Source organism: Hipposideros armiger, unplaced genomic scaffold, assembly GCF_001890085.2.
Source record: "Hipposideros armiger isolate ML-2016 unplaced genomic scaffold, ASM189008v1 scaffold_16, whole genome shotgun sequence".
Classification (NCBI taxonomy): domain Eukaryota; kingdom Metazoa; phylum Chordata; class Mammalia; order Chiroptera; family Hipposideridae; genus Hipposideros; species Hipposideros armiger.
In genome coordinates, this window is record NW_017731366.1 from 7,812,657 (window position 1) to 7,837,606 (window position 24,950).

The window sequence follows — 24,950 nt, forward strand, 5'->3', positions numbered from 1 at the left end:
CATGGTTTCCTCACACTCCAAACATTTATTGACACGAGTGGCAGTTACGCCTTATATAGTACAGACAGATTCAAGACGACACCACGCTGGAAGGCAACCCTTTTGAGGTTCTCTATAAAATCTGCCACCCACCCCCTCAAAAAAAGAACCCACTACATCCCTCCTGTCTTATATTTTTGGCATCCTTCAAGGAAATAAAAGTAAGCATACTTTATATAGATAGAAAAGAACTGCATTTTTTCAGTTTTAACACTCACTGCACATGGCAAAATGTACTTCAGTTATGAAAATATCTAAAAGGAATGTTTCCAGGACCTATGCCATTGTGCTTTGTTTACCAGTCAGATGCTTTTTCAAGAATGTGTTCAAATTATAAAGACAAAGTCTCCGTGTACAGGAATTCTTCAGTGCCTATAACATTACCGCAGAAACGTATTTTTACCTTTCCTAACATTCAAAACAATGCCTTATTCCCTACAGATGAAAATCTTTCATTGTTGTGAATTCATGAATCTTTGATTAACATTTGGTCAGGAGTTTGTCTGGATTTATTTGGTGTTTTTATTTTATAAGGAAGGAAAGTCATAGCAAAGAAAAATACATATTAAGCATTTGAAGATAATTGCTGTTTACTGAAAGCTCTATGCTAAAATAAATTTTAGTGGCTCATTTATGTTTGGTAACTTTGGGACAATGATAACTATAGTGTCTCTAAAATGTTCCTAAGTAGCAATCATACGCTATTCTGGCCTTGGAGAGGTGTTAAGACTCATCCCCTAATTATAAGCCTTTTCTGTGTTATTACTACCTCACCATTAAATCTCTAAACTAAATAGCAGTTTTGAGGAAATAAAAATAGATGTTAAGCGGTGTGTTTTCTCAAATTTTCCTTACAATGGGTAAGAATGATGAGGAATTTATGTATGATAAACTTCTTTAGTTTGTAAAACTAAAAGTTCATTTTACTGCGTTTTGACTAGAAAACCCTCTAGGCTTTCTCCCAGAATGCTGCTTCCAGCTTTATTCTAGAACACTGTCCAACAGAAATGCAATGCAAGCCACATTTGTTATTTTAACTTTTCTAATAGCCACATTAAAAAAGTAAAAAAAAAAAAACAGTAAAATTAATCTAATAATATATTCTATTGAAAAAAATATATCCAAAATGTTGTCATTCCTACATATTCATAATCAACATTAAAAAACGTTAATCAGATGTTTCACATTCTTTCCTTCATACTAAGTTTTCAAAATCCAGTATATAGCCACATGCGGCTGGCTAGTGGCTACTGTACCAGACAGCACATTCCAGATTTCCAAAAATATGAAGTTTTTTGGCCTAACAGGCCACACACTTTAAAATCGTCCTGTGTAATATCCTCTCTGATCAGTATTGCTGTTGGGATTTTATATTGAGCCAAACATTTAAAATGAATGTAATTCACTTCCTGCCTCTACTCCCGTGGCTCGCCTATCCACTGCCCACCCTGATGCCTTTTTCTCAGAGTATCAGGAACCCCAATCACCTATTCTTTTCAGCTTCTTCCAAGCAAGACCTGAGATGTTCTTTAATCTGTGCATCTTCCATAACCAAGCAGAAAGCCAGAAGGTGCAGCAAAGCTATTCTCTCTGTTTCCATAAATAGAAATATCTAATACAGGCCTAATGTATGGCGACAATGATAAATGCAAGGGCAATTGTTTTGCTTACGAATGAAGGTAAGAAATTTTATATAATAAAGTAACACACCCTTCCTCAATGAGAAATACAATTTTACTCTTTGCCCCCTTCCTCCCAGGAGAAACCTTGGGATATTCTGTTCTTGTCCTGGAACAGAACCCAGTGTTTCATTTCATCGGAATTCTATGCCCAGAGGAGGAACAGAATGTTGGAATCAAAATTTAATGAATTCAACTTGGAGCCTACGTTTGCCTCAAATGTGGAAATGTAAACATACGCAATAATATCTCAAACCATAAAACATTTTGGATTCTGTTGGCATGGCTGCATCAAGTATTACACTTGATGTGTATCTGCACACAAACTTGTTCTTCATTACATGAGAAAAAAAATTAAACCAAGGCACATGTGAGGTTTTCTGAGTCTCTTACTAATAATAAGACCTGATTACTATGTCTTCAGTGACACTGTAATTATAGAGGGATGGATGAACAGGTTTTCTGGTGCTGACCCAACCTGTTCCCTAGAACACAAAAGGCAACTTTTGTAGCCCTCGATGAGGAAATGTCTCCCCCCCACCCTCGCCATTAAACAAATGAAACAAAACACTATGTCTACATTTTGCGAAAGTCTAACAACACAATAATCCAAAAGAATTTCACCCCCATGGAAATACACACCACCAAAGAAAATCAGAACGCTGTAGGATTCCTAAAAAATAATTTTGAGCTGCATTGGTCACCAACTTTAAGAAAACAAAGATACAAGGTGCTTTCTCAGGCTACAAAATAAATATATTCAGTGTCTCTGGCTATATAATTCTACATCTAAGACATTCTAAGTTTTGAACTAAATATTCTTAAGACGAATTTTACACTCGTTCGACTTTCATTTTAACTTGTCTCAGGATAGTCTTTTATCTCAACAGCAGGACAAGGACACACACCAACACTCGGGAACCTACACGTAGATAACATGGAGTGGATCACTTATGCTGGTATAGAGTAGTTATGCGCTAAATACCCTGTGCATAAACAGACGCTGTGTTCAAACCCAGGAGGGAGGAACACCGTGTCCACTGGTGTAGTATTTCAAAGCACGGTGCAGAGGGCCTGCAAATCCAAAGGCATTATGACTTCTCTCTCGGTGTTATTAATTTAAGAAATTCCTCAGAGTACGGCGAAGTTTACCTTCCATTTGTTATCGCTTGTGCCTGCGCTGGTGGGCACACACAGTAAAGGCAGTGGCAATAACCTTTGGGCAGCTCGTTATTCAACCTTAATCCTAGGGAAGCACACTGCACAGAAATACACCACAGAATCCCAGCAGCCGCATACTCTCCGGGCCCGGGAGAGGCTTAAGAACACAATCACTCTTCCAGCAACACCTCTGTAGTTGTAAAGTGCTGTGCAAGGGGCCAGCATGAGCTCCTCCATATACCTGCTCGTGTTACAGCCTCTGGAATCAAAGTATTCTCACATGACACATTACTACCAATAACAGATTCCGGCTCCGTTTTAAAAAAAAAAGGGGGGGGGGAGCGCTACATATTTGTCCTGCTTTTGTCTAAAAACCAGAACCCAAGTACTAACTACTTTTCATTCTTTCCAACCTTCCATGAAAGCAATTCAATCAAGCAACTGCGGCTCCACCCAGGGAGCGTCTATACTTACTTTTCTTACAGTTTTTGAATGACGCACTACAAAACGATGGGGGGAGGAAAAAAAAAAAGAGCCCTCTCATGCAGGGCGTCTTCCGCCCTGTAAACTTGGCAAAAGGCAAACTGGACTGAAAGACAGCACTCTCCATATAAGGAAGCCCAGCTAAACATGTCATGCGTAATTTATGGGCAGCAGGCAGAGAATTAACCTTTGCGTGCACATATTTGGCCCAGATGAAAACCGGGCTGGATGGCAGCCCCGGGGACAGGGATGCGGGATCTCTCAGGGAGAAACCGCGGCTCCCAACTGATGAGCTCGCATCCGCCCCCCGACCAAGGTCGTTAAGTTGTGAGTACACTTCCACGCACCTGTTTATCCCCCCCCTCCCCACCCCACCCCTCCTTTCTTTCTCCCTCTTTCTAGGTGGCAAGTTGGGAGCGAGCGGCGCGCTGACAGCGTCCGCAGCTCCCCGGGAAGGGCTGCGGAGCTGGGCTGCAGCCGCAGCCTCCCGCTCGCCCTCGAGCCCGGCCCCGGCCCCGGCCGCTGTGCCAGAGCCTCCTCGCCCTTCCTCCTTCAGCCACGCACGGCCCCGAAAGCGCCCAGACAATGCCGAGCGGCAGCCCGGCGCAGGGGCGCCGGGAAGATGGAAACTTACCTCACATTTTTTTCTCAGAGGCAGCGCGACTGCCGAGCGGGGCCCAGGGCATTGTGGGAGCGCTGCTTCCGAGAGGCCCGCGGCTGAAGATGGAACTTGTCAGCGCCCAGTCACGGGAGCATGGTGAGCGCCACAACCCGTTCAGCTGCAGTGAAAGGACTGGTGCATGTCGCCGTGCAGCCTCTTATCGCCGCGCTCTGGTTTCCGCTGCTGCTGCGCGGCCCCTCCCCCGCCCGCCCAGCCCCGCCAGGAAGCCGGGCGCGGACTCGTCGAGCTCCGGGACGCACACGCGGCGGCGGAACCACGCGCCGCGGCCGCCCGCCGCCCGCCCGCGCTCCCCCGGGCCGGCTGGCCGCCCCTCAGCCCGGCGACGGCCGCCACGGGGAGTCGTCGCCACGCGCGGGTCGGCGCCGAGAGCAGCAGGAGACCCGCGCTGGCGCTGGCGCGGTGCGTCCCCGCCGCCAGCCGGTGGTATCTTCCATCTTACACGTTCCCCATGATAACCTCCGAGCTCGGGTGCAAACCGGGCGCCCTCGCTCCTACTACTTTCTGCGCCTTCCGACTAGCCGGACGGACAAACGCGTTCGTTTCCTAAAGAGGCCCGTGGATGGGGCTTTTTGTAAGGAAGCCGGCAAGGTTAGACTGAAGGTGAGACTCGGATCAGGTTAAAACGGTAGGACCTGACGGGGCTGCCGCCTGAAAAAAAAAATGCACCACAGTTTTTGAACCTGGATGGCTCGCAGGCGGGAAAAACATCTGCAAAGACCGCCAGTATGGATGTTTCTCAACTAACAAGGCTGTCTGCAGTTTTGGAATTCCTTGGTGCAACTGATTGTCACACAAGCACAAACACTCACATACCAGCTTCCCATCTAGTTTATAAATAAGATTTGAAATGCAAAATCCCCTTTCTTTCCAACTCTGCATGAGGTGATTTATAGAGGCAGAGCCCTCCCGCCCCCCTTTAAAAATAAAATATTTTCTGAAATACTGGACTATCCCAAGGCAAACAAGTCATATTATTGTTGGAGCAAAAGAAACCACAGCCCCAAATCCATAATTCACTGGGTGTTATAAGATGTAACTTGGCTTCACTGTGAATGGAAAGAATCCTGGACTAACGTGATGTGATAAAAGTTTTGGAGATGGGGTGGGGGGCAGAATTTCCTTTGGATTTAAGGACTTTCAATAATGTGTTCAATGACTCTAATTAAAAAAACCTTTCCGCGTTTGGACACAATTTGGGACAAGATGCTAGATAGGGTGCTATGTTGTTCTTCCTACAACTTCAAGTTGTGTTAAAGAGGGTGGGGCCAGCTTAAGAAGGAAAAGGGAAAACATCATGAAACGTGCTAAAGTACAGAAATACTTCCAGAGGCATTAATAACAAACGAGAGTTCTTGACCCTTGCCTAGATCCATAAGACACTGAGTTAATATTGCGCGCTGCTCCCTTCCAGAACTAATTAATTAAATAAATGGTGCCACCTCTCGGTGTTGACCATTAAAAACTATCCAAGTGCACACACAATTGAAGCAAATTAAAAAGACCTGACACTGTCTCAGGGAACATGGTGGACATTCTTTATCTGCCAATTAATAGCTGTGAGGACTTCCTCCTGATCCCGCATCCATTTCAGCAACTACATGAAGCGCCAGCTATGCCAGAGATGCAAGAATGGATAAAACAGAGTCCCTACCTCAAGGATAATACCTCTGCTAGGAAAGAGACAAAACAAATAATTCTTCCTGAGGGATAAATGCTAACATGGTGAAGGCAAGCCCAAAGGGGTCCCTGAAGAGAGTCGGGGAAGGATTTCGGGGGGAGTTATTTTCACCGGTCCCTTGAAAGGAGTGTAGAAACCAGCGAAGGGAAAAGGGAGGCATGTCTAGGTCAAGTGGAGAAAGCGCATGGCATATACAGCAGACCTGCCAGTCTGTCTATTAAAAGTGAGGGGAGGATAAGAGCAGGGGAGGGACAGGGGATGAGCTGAAGTAGGTCTGTGTTAACCTTACTCTGAAAACTGGGATGAACTAGAAACGTTTACACAGCAAGGGGATATGAAGCGTTTTGGTTGGACTTGTATTTCAGAAAAAAACCTTTGGCAGCAGTTGGAGGGTGAATGGCAGTGTGGGGTGGCGCTGATGGAAGAAGGGTGAATGGGTGTGGACAGACTGGAAAAGTGACTCATGCAGGGAATGAGGAAGGGAGGAGCCTTGGGAGATTCCCAAATCCTACTGAATTGTTTGCTACTTGCTTTTTAATTTCTGCAGTTTGCCTCCCATTCTCCATGACAACCCCTGACTTCTGCATCTGCTAGCAGGTTGGTGCGCTAGTTGGTTTCCATGTGTCTCTCCTGAGAATGTCCAGTGAACTAACTGCTCAGGGCTAATCCCAGTTGCAGGGAATTATTTCAATTATTTTCAGGCCCTTGTAGACTTCCAAGTTAGAGCTTTGGTGGTTTATTTTGTTTTTCTTTTCTTGTGGGTTAGAAAATTCGCTATTTGGAGCAACGTGGTGAAAAACAGGACTTTGAACCTGTGTATGGTGCAAGACGGGAAATTATTTTTTCCACTTCAGCACTGGAGGAGGGGGGGATGTTCTGAGAACAAAAGAGAAATTGAAACTGAGACAAATTTTCTGCTCCACAGAACAGATTACAAAGAAATACAGAAAAAGACCCTCGAATGTTAGAAACAGTAGAATAAACATCCCAGTAAATAACAAAGAAGAGGAAAAAAATGTTATTTTACATTCGATAAGGAAAATAGGCATGGCCAAGAAAACGTATATAAAAAAGGTTATATAAACTTATATAAACCTGAGACTCAAAAATGAGTTAAAGTAATGATATAAAACTTCATTGCCTCTGGTTTAGCTTTATTAGCATTTATACTATTATCGCATGAATAGTGATATTTTAAATTTTGAAGCACTGTAGCAAACATGAGATCATATGTTAAAAAATATTAAGTCATGCTGCCAGCTTTCAAATACCAGTGGCATTCTCACCACATTTCAAATTGTGGAAATATTTAAAAATCATTATAGTAATAAAAAGCAAATAGTTCCTCATTCAGAATATCCATTGATATTCTCTCGGTGCCAGGAGAGAATTATGGTTTCTCTCACTTCTATGACATGTAGTTAGAGTCCACAGGTTCATGAGTGAGTATGTCCATAAGTATAAAAAAAGATCATTTATGGAAGAGGGGAAAATTATAGAAAACAATTTCAGATGAAATAAAACTACATTTTTAGATAAAGGAAAGAATGTTCACTGTGGATTCCTGAAATGTTTTAGACCATTCAAGCCTTAATTATACCAATTAATCTCAGGAAAAATACAGTTAAGGAGTATGGTTTTTAGAGATACTATCAACTACCTGGTTTACCAACAATACAGATAAAGGAAATGGTAGCGTTCATCTTTTTCTCTCAAATGTTAGTCATTAAGGCACCTGTGTAAGTGTGTGAATGTGGGTGTGAACTGTCAGTCTCTTTCTTGTCCTATGTGCCACATGTATAGCTCAATAAGCTCGCACAAATATAATTTACCATTTCCGGCCAAAAAAATCATCTAAATGAAAATATCCTAAGAAAGCATGTTTTTCAAAAATCGGAATATGAAAAGTTCTCGAATCACTGATCTAGGAATGCTGTTTTTTATATATACCAGGATAAAAATAATCCATTCTGCGAGAGTGTCAAAACTGAGACCCACATTCAGGGCCCTTACTTTCTAGTTCATGTTTAAATACAAATAGTTAAGAGAAGAAAGCTGCTGGAAGGCAATGCTAGAAACACCCTTGTATGGCGAATCCATTTTAAGTAAATGTAATAAATGTATCACCATTAAATTTCACAGCAGGGGAGGAGGGACATTCTTCTTAACCTGGGTTCAAACTTGTTCAGGTATATGAATAAATATACTTGATAGAATTACGTGAATTTAGTTTCCCTACAAGGACCTTTATACATTTTGCATACCAAAGTAAGTTTCTAAAATTATACCCAGTATTTAAATATATACGATATATACCCTATTATATACTATGTGCTTATGTAGCAAAGACAGTCCCTGACTTATTATGGTTTGACTTTGGATTTTTCAACTTTACCATGGTGAGAAAGTGATACGCATTCAGTAGAAACCATACCTTGAATTTTGAATTTGGATCTTTTCCCAGGCTAGTGACATGCAGTGTGATACTCTCTTGTGATGCTGGCCAGCCACAGCGAGATGATTTTGCCCACCTGTACGTGTTCTGAGCATGTTTAAGGTAAGCTAGGCTGAGCTATGATGTTTGGTAGGTTAGGTGTATTAAATGCATTTTCATCTTAAGATATTTTCAACTTAATGTGTTTATCATAAGTCAAGGAGCATCTATGTATCATATAATACAACAGATTGTACATATATCTATATATAGTGTATAATGTAATGCAACACATATATATGCACATATATATGCCACTTAATGTATAAATCACATAAATGTGAAAATATAAAATCAATGTACTTGTCTTAAAATGTTTATAAAAATTAAAACTGAGTCAGCATATTAATTTTATTATGTTTTTCTCAAGTTGTTTTACCTAAAGGTTGAACCTAAATCTTCAATGTAATTATTCTGGTATCTGGCAATAGAGAAATAGAAAGCAAGTACATTTCAGAATTAAAAGCTTAGAACCACAGAATTTTAATATGGAATGGAACATTAGAGACCATCTAACCCTGTTCCCTTGTTAGATCAGAGAACATTCACTGTATACGTAAATTGGTACCGTGACAGAGCAGAACTGGCATTAATGTCTTCTGACTCTCTCAAGCCATTTATTGTCAGTTTTTTTCTAAAGATTCTGGGGCCACAAAAACTCTAATATAGGCATGATGGTTCCCCAAGTTTAATGAGACAGAGCCATGTTAGATTTCTAATATAGTTTTTTCTTCCTCTATTTCTTCCATCTTTCCTTTTTTTTTCTTATTTTAGCCTTTCCATTTATCCATGCCTCTTACCTTCTTTCCTAACAGACAACACCTTTCACACAGTGCTTCTACTCATTTCACAAATGTTTGTTGAGCACCCACGATGGTCAGGCCTGTCCCCAGGTACTGTGGTTACAGAAATGAACACAACCCAGTCATTCCTCTCAAGGAGTTTACAGTCTGCTAGGGGGAGACAGGCACTAAACACATAAAGAATAAATATAAATAAAAAGGTACACATAGGAGGCAATTTCAGATGGAGGTAAGTGCTATGAAGTAAAAGAAAGCAGGATGAGGGGACGAGGAGGGAGTCTGGTTAAACAGCATGGTTAAGACTTGAGGTGGCCAGAGATGGGGCGAGTCCTCAAGGATCTGAGGAATCCCTGGGGAAGGGCCGTTCAAAGCGTGGGAGCTGCAGGCCTAGAGCCTTCAATCCTGAGCTCAGGCTAGAGCTGGAACGCCAATGGGGAACAAAAACTAACAGGATACCTACTTCAAGAAGCCTACAATCATGTAAGAGACAAAAAAAAAAAAGAATCTTAATCAAATCAATCACATTCAAAATGTAAAGCTGCAATCATGATACCTGTGGTCAGTGTGGCCCATTGAAATGTTTGGTTGTATTAGAGGTGGGGGCGGAGGGGGAGTGGCACAGAATCCACATTTGCTTTTCACAGATACAACTCGATTAGTCTTGACTGCCGTGTGGAGGCTAATGGTCTAATCCCAGAACCAGATACAGGAACTGCCCCCAAAAGAATGGGCCCTGGTCAGAAGGCGAGGGGCCGTAAATGGCTGAAGGGCTGGCAGAAGCGAGGGATTTGGTTGAACACCCTCAGCAGTGAGACACAGTCAACATTAGAATCTTACATCTGAGAGCTGAAAAGAGCCCAGAAGATGATCACCTCCATGCCTTGAACAGCATGAAATATGTAGCATCTGTGTGTGAAATTTAGTTTTTCCTGAAAGCCAACACAACGTCGAACGTTCGAAATTACTGAAGATAGAATATAGTTGTAAAATCAGCAGTGATTCCAATTCCCAGAGATAATTACTGGCAATATTACAGTTTATTTCCTTCCAGGCATTTCTCAACACATTTTTTTATACAGTTGATATTGTACTATGTATGCAATTTTGTGTTCTGTAATTGTTTCCTATTTACTCCCATAATAAAACCTTATGAAACAAATGACATCCCTCATGTCATTCATTATAATCTAATCCTCACTTATCACATGAGGTAATGGAGACTGGAGAATTGACCCTTGACCAAAATCTCACGGCTAATAAGGGGTCAAGCCTCTTGCCCCACAGGGCAGTGTGTCACAGCCTACAATCGCAGTTCCTGAATTAATGCGTCTAATGTGTAATATATTTCTAAACACTCCACCTGGGATATACACATGTTTTTAAATATGGGCTGTCATTAAGATAAAGAAATATACAATAAAGGTCTTTTAATAAATAAAACAGTTATGAAAATAAATATGAGACAGGTAACCAGAAGATCAAAGGAGACATATTACCTATGCATGCTTATAATATATAATTACATGTAATATTGTGAAACACTCCCTACCATCTCATAAAATGGTGTGTTGTGTCCAGAACCCCCTTGTAGTCTTTTAAAAATAGTATCTATAGGCCTTAAAGTATAAATGTGATACTGTAACTATTTTATGTACAATAACCCAGACATTTCTACATATTAAGCCTATTCCATGTAGAATAAAGCCAACTGAAAAGCATGGTCATTGCCTTATTTGTTCGTACTTGCAAACAGTTTTTGAAAATGCCCATAGCAAGGCTAATTTTTCCCTCTAAATGCCTACTGTATCTACCTATTCGTTTCATTTTTGAAGTTTCTTTCTTTTTGGCTTCTGTGATATTCCACATCCCTGCCTCTTTCATTCCATTGAGTGGGTTCTCTCTCTTTCTCTCTCTCTCTCTCTCTGAATCCTTTGTTGACTCCTCTTATTCTTTCTCACCTCTCTGTTTCCCAAAACTACCTTCAGACCATGTCTCAAGAGATATCCTAAAGGGAATTTTGAATAAGAACAACTTGTGTCCCATTAATAAATGGTGGGCGCTTCATAGACACATCTTTTTTCTCTTTTTCCCCTCTTTGCCCGCCCACAGTATGGCAGCTGAGCAGTACAGTAAGAAATTAATTCCAAATATCTTAACACAGACATCAGTATCTGACTATCACTCCTTGATTCACTTAACAAATATTTATTGAGCACTGACTGGATGCCAAGAGTTGTATTTGGCACTGGGGATACAGAAATTATTCAGACTTCTTCCAGGTGCTCACAGTCTAGTTTAGTTGGTGGGGAAAGATGTGGAAGAAGAAAAAACCCACACATTTGGAAAAGAGTGTAGCAAATGAAACAATTCAATTACATTCAACAAACTCCGAGTTCTCACAGGTGCCAAGCAGATGGCAAGGGGCATAGGGCTGGGCCAGGTCTTGCTCCTCGCAGACCCCCAAGCAGCTGGCAAATGGTCAAACTACCTGGCACGTGTCAAGTGCTTTGTGGCAGAAAGACAGAAAAGTCATGAAGGGCCATTAGACCGACAAGCAACCTGATCATGTGAAACCTTTAAACAAATCATTGCCAGAACAACCTGAGGAGAAAGTTTGTTTTGCTTAGTTTTCATGCTGCCATTAGCCTCCTAAGTGTCAAGTCCATTTCCTAGACCCCAGGGGGCTCCCAGACTGCAGGCTTCCTGACCCTGCCCTCAAGGAGTCCCAGGCTGGCCTGGCACCTCTCACCTTGCTTCCCCAGACCTTCAATAACAAATCCTCAACGAGGTGATAAGAGATTATCTGATTAAAGTCATTCACACTAAGGCAGGAATGAGGCTAATCCTTCAAAAGTGTTTGCTTTGACCAAGGATAGCTTGTTAAACCTAATGAATCACTAATTGGCACAACTTGGAGGGCTCTGTGGAAGGATCCTTCCTCCTCACCTTCCCAGATTTCCCCCTTCCGCTTCCTTCCCTTTCTATTCCCCCTCCTGAAATAAAGAAAGAAGGGAAACGGGTGAGTTCAGAAATGTTAGGGACGCTACATACCTTATCTCTTTGAACCCTCATAAGAGGCCTATGAGTTGGTATTGGTGAGACCATCCGAAAAATGCGGTGAGTGAAACTAGGATGGGAATTCTTAATTTTGGCTACATTTGAATCAATTCAATCAGAAATTCTGGGAGTGGCACCCAAATGCGCGCGCACACACACACACACACACACACACACACACACGGTGCCAAAAAAATGTATACACATTTTAAGAGAGGAAAAATCTGTTAAAATTACACTGATGATAAATAATCACATTGAGCACCTCTTCTAATTATAGAAGTCAAACATGACTTGTGTTCATCTTTTGTTATCGGTATATATTGAGTATTACAATTTTAATACAGATTTTTCCTTTCTTAAAATGTGTATACATTTTTTGGCACCCTGTGTGTGTGTGTGTGTGAATCAGATGATTTCAATGTGCAGCCAAGGTTTCCTACCACTGAACAAGAGTGTAGGAAATGGAATTACCCAGAGTCAATGGCAATCCATTGATCTGCTCCATTTTCTCTTTGGCAAGTAAAGTTTGTTTAGCTCAATAAAAACAGTGTTCTCTGCTGCCAAATCTGTCTCAAATAGCATTAGGTTTGGGGAGCTAAGATAGGGGTGTGCCTTTGTCATGTACCTGGTTGGACATGGTGCTTCTTAGGCAACCAAAATATGTTTCACTTTTTACCAGATAAGCATCAGTGGCCCCAGGGGCTTAACAACAAACTAGACAGACAGAGGAAAACCTCAAGCCCACACTGGGGATAAGCCTACTTATTCTATAGTGTTTAGATTGCTGTTTGCTTAAAATTCTTTACCTTCCCTCTTTCAAAGAAATTGTGATCAAGAGTGCCCTTTGAGAATGACATCACGGCCCCTGAGAATCAAAAATATCCTGGGCCACTTTCTTTCAGCTTTATTTATGTCAGACTCCAGAATTTATGTATGTTGTAGAATATATATATATATATATATATATATATATATATATATATATATACATATAGATGACTTTTTTGGAGATAAACATTTTTGCAAATTTTAATATACTTTATAAATTCATTCAACAAATTAACATAGTTCAATTATCAATACAAATAAAGTAACAGGACATTTCTCATTTGTATCTCCTCTGCAGATAATGTTAGAAGTGTTCATTTGCAGTCTTGGTGAATGTGCCATCAGTCCAAAGGACCCTCCTGGCCACGCCTGGATGGATCGGAATATCCATTCTTCTGCCATAGCAATGAATAACTGCTGACAGGACCTGATCCCATCTAGCCTTCTCAGTAATCAATATATTTTTAGACAATGTTGAACATTCTTTTCCCTTTTCAAACGTTTCTGGTCTTCGGTCACCAGTAACGACTGCATTTTCGCTAAGTCTTTTTGCTATCAACTTTCCTATCCAGTTCACTGAGCACCTGGCATAATGCCGGCTTTTCCTAGAATCTGAGGCTGCCGAGGTGAGCAACACTAGACCTCAAGCCTCCTGAAGCATAGCATCCGGCAGGGACCATAGATAAGACACGGTAAATAATTATAATCAATTAATTAATATAAATGTGCAAGGTGTAGAGATAGAGAAGAATGAGCGTATCAACAGGTGAATCTAAACTCAAAGGACAATCACCATTCTTTTTATGATCTCTTTTTCTCGCTGAATTCAAATGTCCAGAATTACAGCTATGTGAAAGCCATCACAGTGCTTACCCCACATGTTTATACTGCCTGATCTCTTCATTTGTAAGACAGAATTCTGGTATTGCTGGCATAACATAGTAACATCATTTCTGTAAAGATGCAAGGTATCTACCACACAGCCTTGGAGGACAAGGCTTGAAGGAATCTGTGACTGATCATTACTACTACCTGGCCCTTGCTGGTTTCTTGTTTGCTTGGTTTTTTGTTTTTGTGTTTACTTTTGTTCATTTCCTGGGTTTCATCTTTTAAGGCTTTGACAGCTACAGACAAAGCCAGCTTCTCACACTTTCAGAGAGCATAACACGTCAGCTTTTGAATGAACATATAAAAATCCAATTGTATTACCTTTTGTTTTGTCAAAGTTAATTTGACAAAAGTTAACTCTTTTTAAAAAAAAAGTTGGCTCTTTTTTAAATTTTTTGTTCCTGGATGTAGACTTATTATATTTTTCTGTTCCTGGATATTAAAGGTAGTGTGTACTTATTTTAAATAATGTATCGAGTGCTTTTCATAGGAGCTTATTAATTGTGTTCAGGTGTCATTGTAAAGATGTTTATGCAGGCGCACTCCAGGCTAGCAATAGAGCTGCAGTATCTAACTTCTGCCCACACGCTCTCTCCCATGCACATTGTAACTTCCTTCTACAGCTTCAAGACGCCCACGTTTCTGCAAAAGCACTTTTCATTTAGTCTCCTGTCATTTAGTCTCCACAATGAAGTAAAGAAAAAGTTAACTGCAGAAAAGAGGCTGGTCACTCTGGGCCTCTCTTTTCATGAAATCATTCCTCTCTTAAGATAGTCTAAATTACAGACTTAGCCAAAGAATTGTTTTTTCACCTTGTGAAGATGTTGAGGTCCATGTATTCTTACACAGTCCTGGTAGGTCTTTCTTGGAAGAAGCTGTAAATAATTTGTCAGGGTTCCTAAATACTGAGAACTCTGCAAGTGGCCCTGAGAGGTGATAAGCTTGTTAGGTTAGACCTGAACTTGTGGAAAAGGCACCAACTATCCAATTTACGTGAGGCAGCCACATTAATTGTTAGGGAAAGGGAGCACAGGGATGATACTGGGCACAACTTTGGATATTTTTCTTACCATAATGGAAGGAGGAGCCAACTGCAGTAAATCTATTTCATTTATGATTAAATTACCAGATGACTAAACGGAAAAGACTGTCTACTTTGGAGTTATTGACATGTGTATTAGTACGAGTACACACATGCTAAATATGACACATGGGGCAGTCTCCGTTGGTACAACTCACGGCTGCTGCAACCTTGCCCTTCTGCCTATTTTGTTGGCTGCTTTTGGCAAAAGGGCACACCCACCTCCCTCCACCAACTTGGTACCGTGGCCTGTGTAGGCACCACACTGGTTATGAGTCAGGTTAAAAAACAAGGGTACCCCTATTTCAAAGGCTGCTGTTTTGCCCAGGGCCTTGGCTCCTGTGAGAGAAAGACAGTCTTTGGAGTCTGTTATTAGGCACCAGATTCTGGACAATCTCTCAAAGTCTCAGTTTCCTGTGAACTTAAAATGTCTACCTCATAAACCTGTGACGATGAATGACATCCTGAAAATTAACTTAACATAGGCCAGGCCTTTGATAAATGATAGCCAATTCAAATATTTAAAACAGGTAGTAACTGTGAATTAAAATCTAGAATATTTAAAAAATAAACTCATGTTAAACTTCAGGGGTTTTCAAAATATGAGGATTAAAATTAAATTACAGCTATTTAAGAAATTTACAGCTGCTCTTTACAAGATAAGAAGCAGATACTTTTACAGTTTTTTGAATAGACAGGTAGGATGCAATTAAAAGGGAATCCATGATGTTCCCTGGAATGATAAACAGGCACTTTAGAAATATCACTCTTACTTGGCCAGGGCACAGCTTTCTTTTGTCCAACTTTCCTCACCCACTTGACAAGGAAACACATGAGAAGGCCTCGCCAACCCAAGCAAAAGACATCTACCACTTTAAAGAAGAGTACAAAGTATACAGTTGCAGGGGAACCACTTCCTTTGGAGCCATATGTGAATTTAAAAACAAAACAGAAACAAACAAACAAAAAAAACCAGTCAGAACTGTTGCCTACTTGCTTCTTTTAAGTAACATAAGTCAAGAGATCCTCCCAGGCATGGCCTCGGTGTTTTACAGCTTTTACTTTTACCTCCCTGAAAAATATATCTCTTAGCTTCATCAGAACAAATATGCTCAGAACCCTAAGAGAGAAAAGAATGATAATGTGTTGCTAAGTACTATTTAGTAACAAAACTCTTGGGCCACAGGAATGGTGACATCACCCACAGAAAAAAGAACATTTAGACTTTTGAAAGAGATTCTTTTCCAACCAGAGGGTCACCAACCAGAGGAACAAAGCCAAATAAGGCAGGAGGAGAGGCCAGCTGGCTCTGGGGAAGCGTCCTCAGCATTCAATTCTGGAGCGGGCTCATCAGCCCCAAGTTAACTAAATAGAGTCACGTCCCAAGCGCATGTGCTCTCCCTATGCTCCCCTCCTGAATCTACAATAGTTCTGTCAACAAATGGTACTACTGTGGCAGAAAACCTGCTACTCGCATACTTTCAATAGGTATGCTACTTGGTTACTCATGGCCCAGCCATGGAAAGCCGCAGGTCAGGGAGTGGCTTCATGTTTCAGAAGTGTTCTCTAATATTCACACATTGCAGATATTTATGCATTTATTCTCTCACGCACATGCACTTGGAACCCACACACCATCTCACACTTTAATTATCAGATTATTATCTGACAATATGGTGAGTCATCATACCCACATACTTGTATTTACATGATCGGATAAAATATATCATTTAAATAGCACATAAGTCAAACTGTACCCCTCCAAACCTTCCTTCCTCTGCCTCTCTATCCTTTTACTTTGCTGAATTTTCTTCATGCTGCTATCATCATCTGAAATTTCCTTTTAAAAAATTTACTTGTTTACTGGTTTACTCATTCTCTCCACCAGACTGATGTTCAAGTCCTTGAGGACAGAAGCTTGGTCTTGTCCATCACTGTTTCCTCAGCATCTAGGCCAGTGCTCAACACATAAGGCTTGATATACACAAACATGAGGTCTGATATATAAATAATGAACAAACGCACTTCAAAAGGAAAACAGACACTTCTCACAAGAATTCAAATCGTCTCCTCCCACAACCTTTTTCCTGAGAAGAACCACAAAGTAAGAGTCACCAAATACCCCGTATGATAGGACCATAGAATAGAAAAAATAAATAAATAAAGGCTCAATATAAAAATCATGTAATATTAACATGTTTCCTCAGTTCTTTGAAATTTTTCTGAAACTTTATTATCCCAGCTCTCCTCTACCCAGGGAAAAATTTGATAGTTCAGCCTTAAAGCTGCCTCTCCCAGGAAGCATTGCGCTATCACTGCACCTGAAAGTATAACCTTCAATTGTCTTGATGTCTCAGGTGACAGCTTAGATTTTTCATTTCATGGCTCAAAATCCACTTTTAAAAAAATATTTTCCCTCCTAGAGTGTAAGATTTCTGAGGCAGGGGCTGCACTATGTAATCAAAAAAATCTTAACTGGATCTGAACCACAGCTTTGCCTCCTTGCTTCTCAATAAATAAGTAGTAGAGACAGTATAATAACATGATAAAGACCCAGCTTAGAGAAAGGCACACCAGCATCAGCTTTGTGACCATCATCAAGCTCTCTGGAGTAATAGGAGTAATAGTACTTATTTCAGGGGTTGGTGAATGCATCAAATTAGTTAAGCATGTGATGTCCCTGACATACAATATTTAAAATTGTACCAAAGCTAGTACTAAAAAATGAAATGCAATGGTACCAGACACTGATACTAAGAAATATGATAGTAAATATTTTATTATTAACATGGTCATTATCATCATCATCATCTTCATTATTTAGGGCCTAATGATCTCAAAAACCAAGTTATATGTTTATAACCTTAAACTTGATATGTTGGTACCAAAGAAACAGTTTCCCTAGAGTAGCTTTATAATCCACTTCAAGACCAAAAATAGAATGGGGAAATAATTGCAAAACAATATGTGAACTATATGCAGAGCCATGAGGCCAGCACAGGCAGATGGTTAATCAGAAAAGGATTCTGAAAGGAGGTTGCCCATCCATCTGGCTTGAGGAAAGCAATGGACCCTAACTGGCAAAGAAGGGTGGGCACATGTTTTCTTCGTGGTGAGGGCAGGGGCAGAACGAATGCAAAAGCAGTGGGGCAGCAATGCAGAGCAATGGCCCCTCAGGATTCTAAAAGATGAGCAGCAGCCACTGTGAATTCATCTCTTTTTAGCTCAGTAGACAAGAGCCAACACAGAAAAAAAGAGAACTTCTTGGTCTACTTGTCTCCAGGGACCCCTTTTTTGTTTCAGTTCCTTTCACTCAGTGTTGCCAGAAGTTTCCCACCTGACAGTTGCATGCTAGTTTAGAGTGCTACCATGACCGTGGCCTCCTGCAGACAGCCTTGGGAGATAGCTGTTATTTTTTTAGTATGCCTATTTTAGTGTACATGAGGCTCAGAAACATTGAGGCCTTTTCCTTAATCATCCTTTATTTTAGTACCCACTACGTCTTATGCATTGTTTTCGTTACTGAGGATGTAGCATGAACTGACCAAACCCTTGCCCTCATAGAACTTACATTCTAGTGGGAGGAACAGACAACAAATAATTGAAGAGAGAAATAACGATGAAAGTTTTGTGTAGCCTTAAGTGCTATAAGAAAATTAAAATAGGGTAAAAGGATAGAGAGTGAGTGGATTAGGGACACTGAAATAAAATAGGTGGTTGGTCATGGAAGACACCCCTTTGAAGGAACATTTCAGCAGTGATCTGACCAAAGCAGGATTGTGTCACAGTCATATGTGTGGGACGCGCACACCAGGGAAGGAGAGGGAAGAGCATGTGCAAACGCTCTGAGCCAGGAATGAGGTTAGGATACCCTAGGAGCAAAATGAGGAGTGCAGCCACAGTGCACTGACTGAAATGAAGAGAGAGAGGAGATGAGGGAGGAGAGGGAGGTATGTAAGCTGTAATGAGGAATTTGCATTGTATCCCAATTAAAATAGGAAGCCATTGAAAAACTTTGAGAAGAGAATCACATGATTTGATTTACATTTTAAAAGGTCATGATGGCAGGGATGCAAAAGTAGAAAAAGATAAAATTCTGAGGAGGCTACCGTGGAACCGAGATGCCTAGAACTGGGATGACAGTCTCTCACATGGTGCCCAAGATGGCAGAAGGGGTGACTGTGGTGAGCTTTGCGATATAGTTTGAAAAAATACATTGACGAACTTACTTATACATAGGGTGTAGTGAGAGAAAGAAAGGAGAAGTCAATGAAACTTTTGACCTAGATAATTGGGTGTAAGATGGTGCCAGTTATTGACCCAAAACCAGGAGGGATGAGCAGAGAAGAATAGGTAATGAGGAGTTATATTGTGGACATGTTGACTCTGACATGCCTATTAATATCTCAGTGAAGATGCTTAATAATCCTTAGTAAGGTATGAGTCCAGAAGTTGGCAGAAAGCAAAGGAGGTATGGATTTTTTTATTTTATTTAAAATTATGAGACTAGATGTATGGAGAAAGAAGAGAAGTAAATTACCCAAGATCCATGGTTCATAAGTGACAAAATGGAAATTGAAAATGAATCTTTTGACATAGACCCACTTTCTCTTGCTACCACAAAGATTTGCATGTATTCAGAATTATGAGTACTGGAGTAGAATATGGGTGAGTGCTGGGAGCAGGAACAGTCTAGATTCTCATACAAAAGAGTGAGAATTTGTTTCCAGTGCTTATGGATTACACAAATTCATGTTGTTGTTTTTTTCTTTGCTTACTTTCCTTATCTAATTATTTTTTTCTGTAAATATGATGATATATTCATATTTAACTAAAAACAACAACAAAAAAATCCTTACAAAGCAAAAATGCTCCAGCGGCAGTGAGTATACCTGACACCCAGATCTTAGCCCCTAACATCATTCTCCGCTAAAAGAAATGAGAAATGAATAATTTCAGAGGGTGGAACTGGATAGGTACCACATTCCTCTCGAACAGCTTTTTATGCCAGAAAGTAACGAAGTGCTCGCTAATGTGATGGGGGCAGGCCACAAAGACATAGAAGCCAAATGAAAAGGTCCCATTGGTCAGATATGGACCCTTTGACCAGCAACATAATTAAGGCAGTAATGAATTATAAACACTGAAAAGACAGAAACTCATGAGTTACCAGTAACAGATACATTCATACATTAATAATTAATAAGATGGGAGAGCAGGGAGTTCTTTTGCTTACAGTGGAATGCAAATGTGCAGGGAGTGCTGGTGTTAGAATATCATCATTTTGTAACCATTAGAGTAAAGATTACATCAGATGAGAACATCCATTAAAACTAAACCCTAAGGAAAAATTCTCATGAGGCGCCATCACTATAAAATGGAGAAATCAGGCAACACCTTGTCTAGGCGACCAAAATGAACATCACCAATGTGGGACAGATGAGCATCACGTAGCTGAGCACCATGTAGCTCTAGGCATGACAGCATGAGAGGAAACGACATCACCTATCAGTGTCCTAGCAGAAAATGTATAACCACAATGTAATCACAAGGAAATGTCGGACAAATACAAAAGGAGGAATGTTCTGTTAAAAAGAACAAAAGAAGGAGGAGTTAGCGAACAGACTGTGCTCTTTAAAAATTTCAGTTTCATAAAAGACAAAGAAATTATGGGATGTTCCAGATTACGGGAGGCTAAAAACACATTGCAACTAAATGTGATACTTGACTCTAGGCTGGATCCTTTTCTGGAGGAGAAAATATTATCAAGGGTATGATTAGACGAATAGCAAAATTAGAACATGGACAACTATTAGATAAAAGTATCATATTCATGTAAATTTATAACATAGATAATGGTATGTAACCACTGTGTAAGAGGCAACCTCTATTTTTAGTAATAATGCACTAAAGTAAAGGGCCATGGTGTTTATAACTTACGCTCAAATGGTTCAGAAAAGCAATTATGAAGATAGAGAGATATGGATAAGGAAAGAATAAAAAAATTAAGATTAGGGAAATCTTGGTAAGGGTATATGGTGGTTCATTATACTTTTTTTATTTTACAAATTTTTTCAGCTTGAAATTATTTCTAAACAAAAAAAAATTAAAAAATAAATGAAGCCTAACAAGTGTGTCTAGTGAGCACTTAAAAAAATCCATTGCCATCAGATATATGACCTAATTTTACTCAGAAAAACAGCCTAATTGCATGGAGAATTTTTTTTGCCTCTCCTCTAATTTATATCTGTTCACCAACACAGAAAAAATAAATAAAAGCATCAGTTTAAATTCCATTTCTTATGAAAAGTGAAAATAAATTGAACTAAGGTACACTTAAAGAAAAATTCTATTTTTTTTCAGAATGAGAATAAACTGGTGATATTTTTCAAGAAAATGTTTATGTTGTTGCCAAATAAGAATTCTGAGAATATGATAACCAGTACATACATGAAAAACTAAAAGTTAATGATGAAATATCTATAAAGTAGAATAATAATTAGGTGTGACATTTTATACCGGTTCATGGAGCAATGCCATTAGGCTAACTTAATTCCTGATCTACTTCCTGTGGTTCCAATACTAATGAATGGTCTTAATGCCATTTACTTTAACTTTGGATTTAAAAATATAAATGTAGTATTTTCCTCAATAGTACTGAATATTTAAAACCCATTTCCTGTACATGCATAGAATGATGAAAAAATAGAGCTGGCAAGAATTTGGAAAACATCAATTCGAAGTGCCCAGTTGTAGTTCATGTAAAATAATAAAAAGTATAACAATAATGCTCGAACATCAAGTAATTGACATTTTTAAGATTTGGAAAAACAATGTTTTTATATTCTAAGTACAGATGTACACATTAGACTGCATTTAATGTATTTTTTAATTGGAAATATGCAGAAATGTAAAAGTCCTTGCATTTATCCCTTATATTGCCAGAAATTATTTCTTATATGGAAATGAAATACATATTTTATCTTATAGAGCACATGAACTGCCAAAGTGCATATTTTTGTGAGAACAATTTCCCCATTTATATAACTCATATTTTTATTAATATAATAAATATGAGTATACTACATGTGGCATTTATTTGCAAGTCACATCCATTAAAAATAAATATTTCAATGAATGTAAGTGGCCACAAATTTACTTTTAAAAGGCAAGAAACACATATTATCTAGATTTGGAGGATTTTTGTTTCTAAATTCCATCCCTCTTAGTCTGCACCTAAAAGATAGTTTTTTCTCAGGCAACAAACTTTCTTGTCTTTACTTTTGTAAATAAGAATATGGCCAAAAAAAGGGAAAACCAGGAAAACAAACCAACAAATGTTTCAAAAGTTCTTTTGGAAGCCCAGTCATTTCTGTCAAAAACAAATAGCACCATTGTTTCAAAGTGAAATTATTATTTAAAAGATAATATACTTGCTGGGATGGGACATAGGAGAGCCCTCTATAAGTAGGTCATTCTCTTTAATAGATGAGCAGCTTTGGGCAGTTTGTATTGTAATGGAGGGAGATACCACTACACTGTGAGATTAACTGTATCAGTCCTGGATAGCAATAATTTGGCAGATTCCCAGCAAGATAACGCACATGTCACAGTCAACCATGTCTTATTAAGGAATGTCCTCTCAATAAAACATAGTAAAAAAATATATATATATCTATAGTGCAAACGTCAAAATTTATGTTTTCCAGCAATAAATTATTCACAACATTATATCTAATTTCACTTAAAAATTTTGGATTGGGGGGCAGGCACTAAAGGCTTTTTCTTACAATAGTACATGAAATAAAAAGCATAAGCAATGTGTCCTGCTGTTCTAATAATGACAAGAGTGTCACCTTCAACAATCTGTATGTCTCATAGAAATGCATCCAAATCGGCACTATGTTGTTGTTTTTTTTTCTGTAAATACAATTTTCTCAAAGAAAGAGCAAATTCTAAACTTATTTTCCAAAATTTAGAACTAGGTTATTCCTTCAGAAGCTTTAATGATTCTCGACAACAATAACAACAACACATCTGTCTTGCCAGCAAGATAGCATTTCTCTACTGCTTTGGCCTTTATTTGCTGGTCGGAATTGCACTGGTGATCAATTGAGACTTTAATTTCCTTGGGCTTTGTTTTCTCTTGGTTGGTATCAGTTATTCAGTGTAATACCACACTACTTATAACACACCCACAGTGCTTAATAGTTCATGATATCAAAATATCTCATACTTAAAATTCTAAACATTTAAAAATACTTCCATTTTGTTTTTTAAAGAGAAAGCATTAAAAAACCCAATATTGTTGTAAATAACATAATCAAGTTCTGATGGAAGTAGTTATGTTTAATTAGTGTGCGATAGATAAATATGAGGGTGCACAATTTTAATGGATTTCTTACAACTATCAACTTAAAAATGTTGCTCTAGTTAAGAATGTCAAACTTGAGTCAACAGTTCATTTCCTGATTTTATAACACCAACAATCTGCTTTTCCACTCCCTATAATCTCTTGTTATAGCACCTTGCATTAAAATAGTTTTTTAAAAAAACAATTTTCCAGCTACTGTAATACAACCAGTATGATAGCACTGTTTACCAAAAGTAATAAAAATGAAATTCATCATTTGACGGAACAATGCAAACTTTCTTTTTCGGAAACCATGAGATAATTCTAATTAAAAAACCACAGCAAATGAAATAAGCATTCAGATGTATTAATTGGGATATTTACCTTACCAAATCTCACACAGCAAATGTGTGATGTATGTCACTTTCTCAAAACAAGTTTCTAGAGGCAAACTATCCAAAATTCCATACATCAACGGAACAGTTCATTTACTGCATTTTTTCTTTTTAAAGATGTATAAACACTGTAATGTTTATACCAAAAAATAAAGAAATGAACTGTTGTTAAAAGGAAGATTTAAAATTGATATATAATGAATACAATTGTATTAAATAGTTAATATGTGTATTTCTCTAGATTGACACAAGCAAGAAAAAAATTCTACTGGATTTAGATTATTTTAGCATTTCACTAATGAGATCAGTTTCTGCTTAATTGGATCTCCAATTATGAATCCAAAGGGTCTTTGTTTTAGTTCTTGCTCCACTTGTAAGCATTATAATTATAAATTAATCTTATTAAAAAACCACAAATTTCTAAAATTAGATTTACTTATTTAGATTTTAAAACCATACTATTTACATTACAAATTGCTTTTTCTATTGTATTTAAATATCGTAATGTAATGACATGAAAAATAATACTGAAACGTTACATTTTAAACAATACAATATATTTTCACAGTGGGTAAAAACCAACGCAAGAACATCTTTTTTCTGGATAATGTTCCAATAATACTATGCAAAATTAACAAAATGGTATATGTAGGAGAACTTACAAATGTTAGGAATTAACTTGAGCTAAGGAAAAAAATGTTCTCAAAGTTTATTATTAATCCAAAAGTTCTTTCTGCACTAAATTCTGTGCAAAATTATGAAATAAAGAGAATGTTTTACTTTGCAGTTAAAATAACTTGATATCAATAAGAACTTTTAAAATCTGCAGGTTTTTAAAAGGTTGTATGTGAAGTTGAAACTTTGTAAACTTTTTAAACTTTTTCATTTAAAATATTAACTACTTACTTGAGAGAGGTATCAGATTTATCTAATCTATTTTTGTAATCCAAATAGCATTTAAATTGTTGTTCTAGAAATAGTAATCCAAATAATGAAATGAAAAATAGCAAGTAACTCTTCTTACCTCTGTCTTATTTAGAGTTGCTTGTTAAGCTGCTTAAATGGTTGAGAGAAGCTTCCAGCACCTCAGAGAGCTCTCTGTTCTCTACTCAGCTCTCTTCTTGAGTCACATTTTTTTCTTTCCTCTGCAAAAGGATAGTCTACCAAAAGAGGAAGTTGTGAAACACCAGAGTCATTATGCTTATAAATGTTATGGAAATGAAAAATTATTCACAAAGCTTACACTTGGAATCATGGTAACAGGTTACAATATGTATGTGTATACATAAAGAACTACTGTATACACACATATTTATAAATATAAGC

General features: G+C 38.6%; 1 protein-coding gene across 20 annotated transcripts in view; it reads right to left on the minus strand.

Annotated features, from left to right (window-relative positions):
• MBNL1 (muscleblind like splicing regulator 1) overlaps positions 1-24,742 on the minus strand; it is a 190,179-nt gene extending 165,437 nt beyond the window's left edge. For 15 of the 20 annotated variants that reach the window (XR_002122246.1, XM_019627544.1, XM_019627526.1 and 12 more), the window contains exon 1: positions 3,997-4,080. The gene's annotated coding sequence lies outside the window, so the exon portion shown is untranslated. Of the gene's footprint in view, positions 1-3,353; positions 3,444-3,996; positions 4,081-24,648 lie in introns of those variants that run through there. The other 5 variants (XM_019627420.1, XM_019627555.1, XM_019627412.1 and 2 more) reach the window with 5 other exon arrangements.
• Between the last annotated feature and the right edge of the window lie 208 nt (positions 24,743-24,950).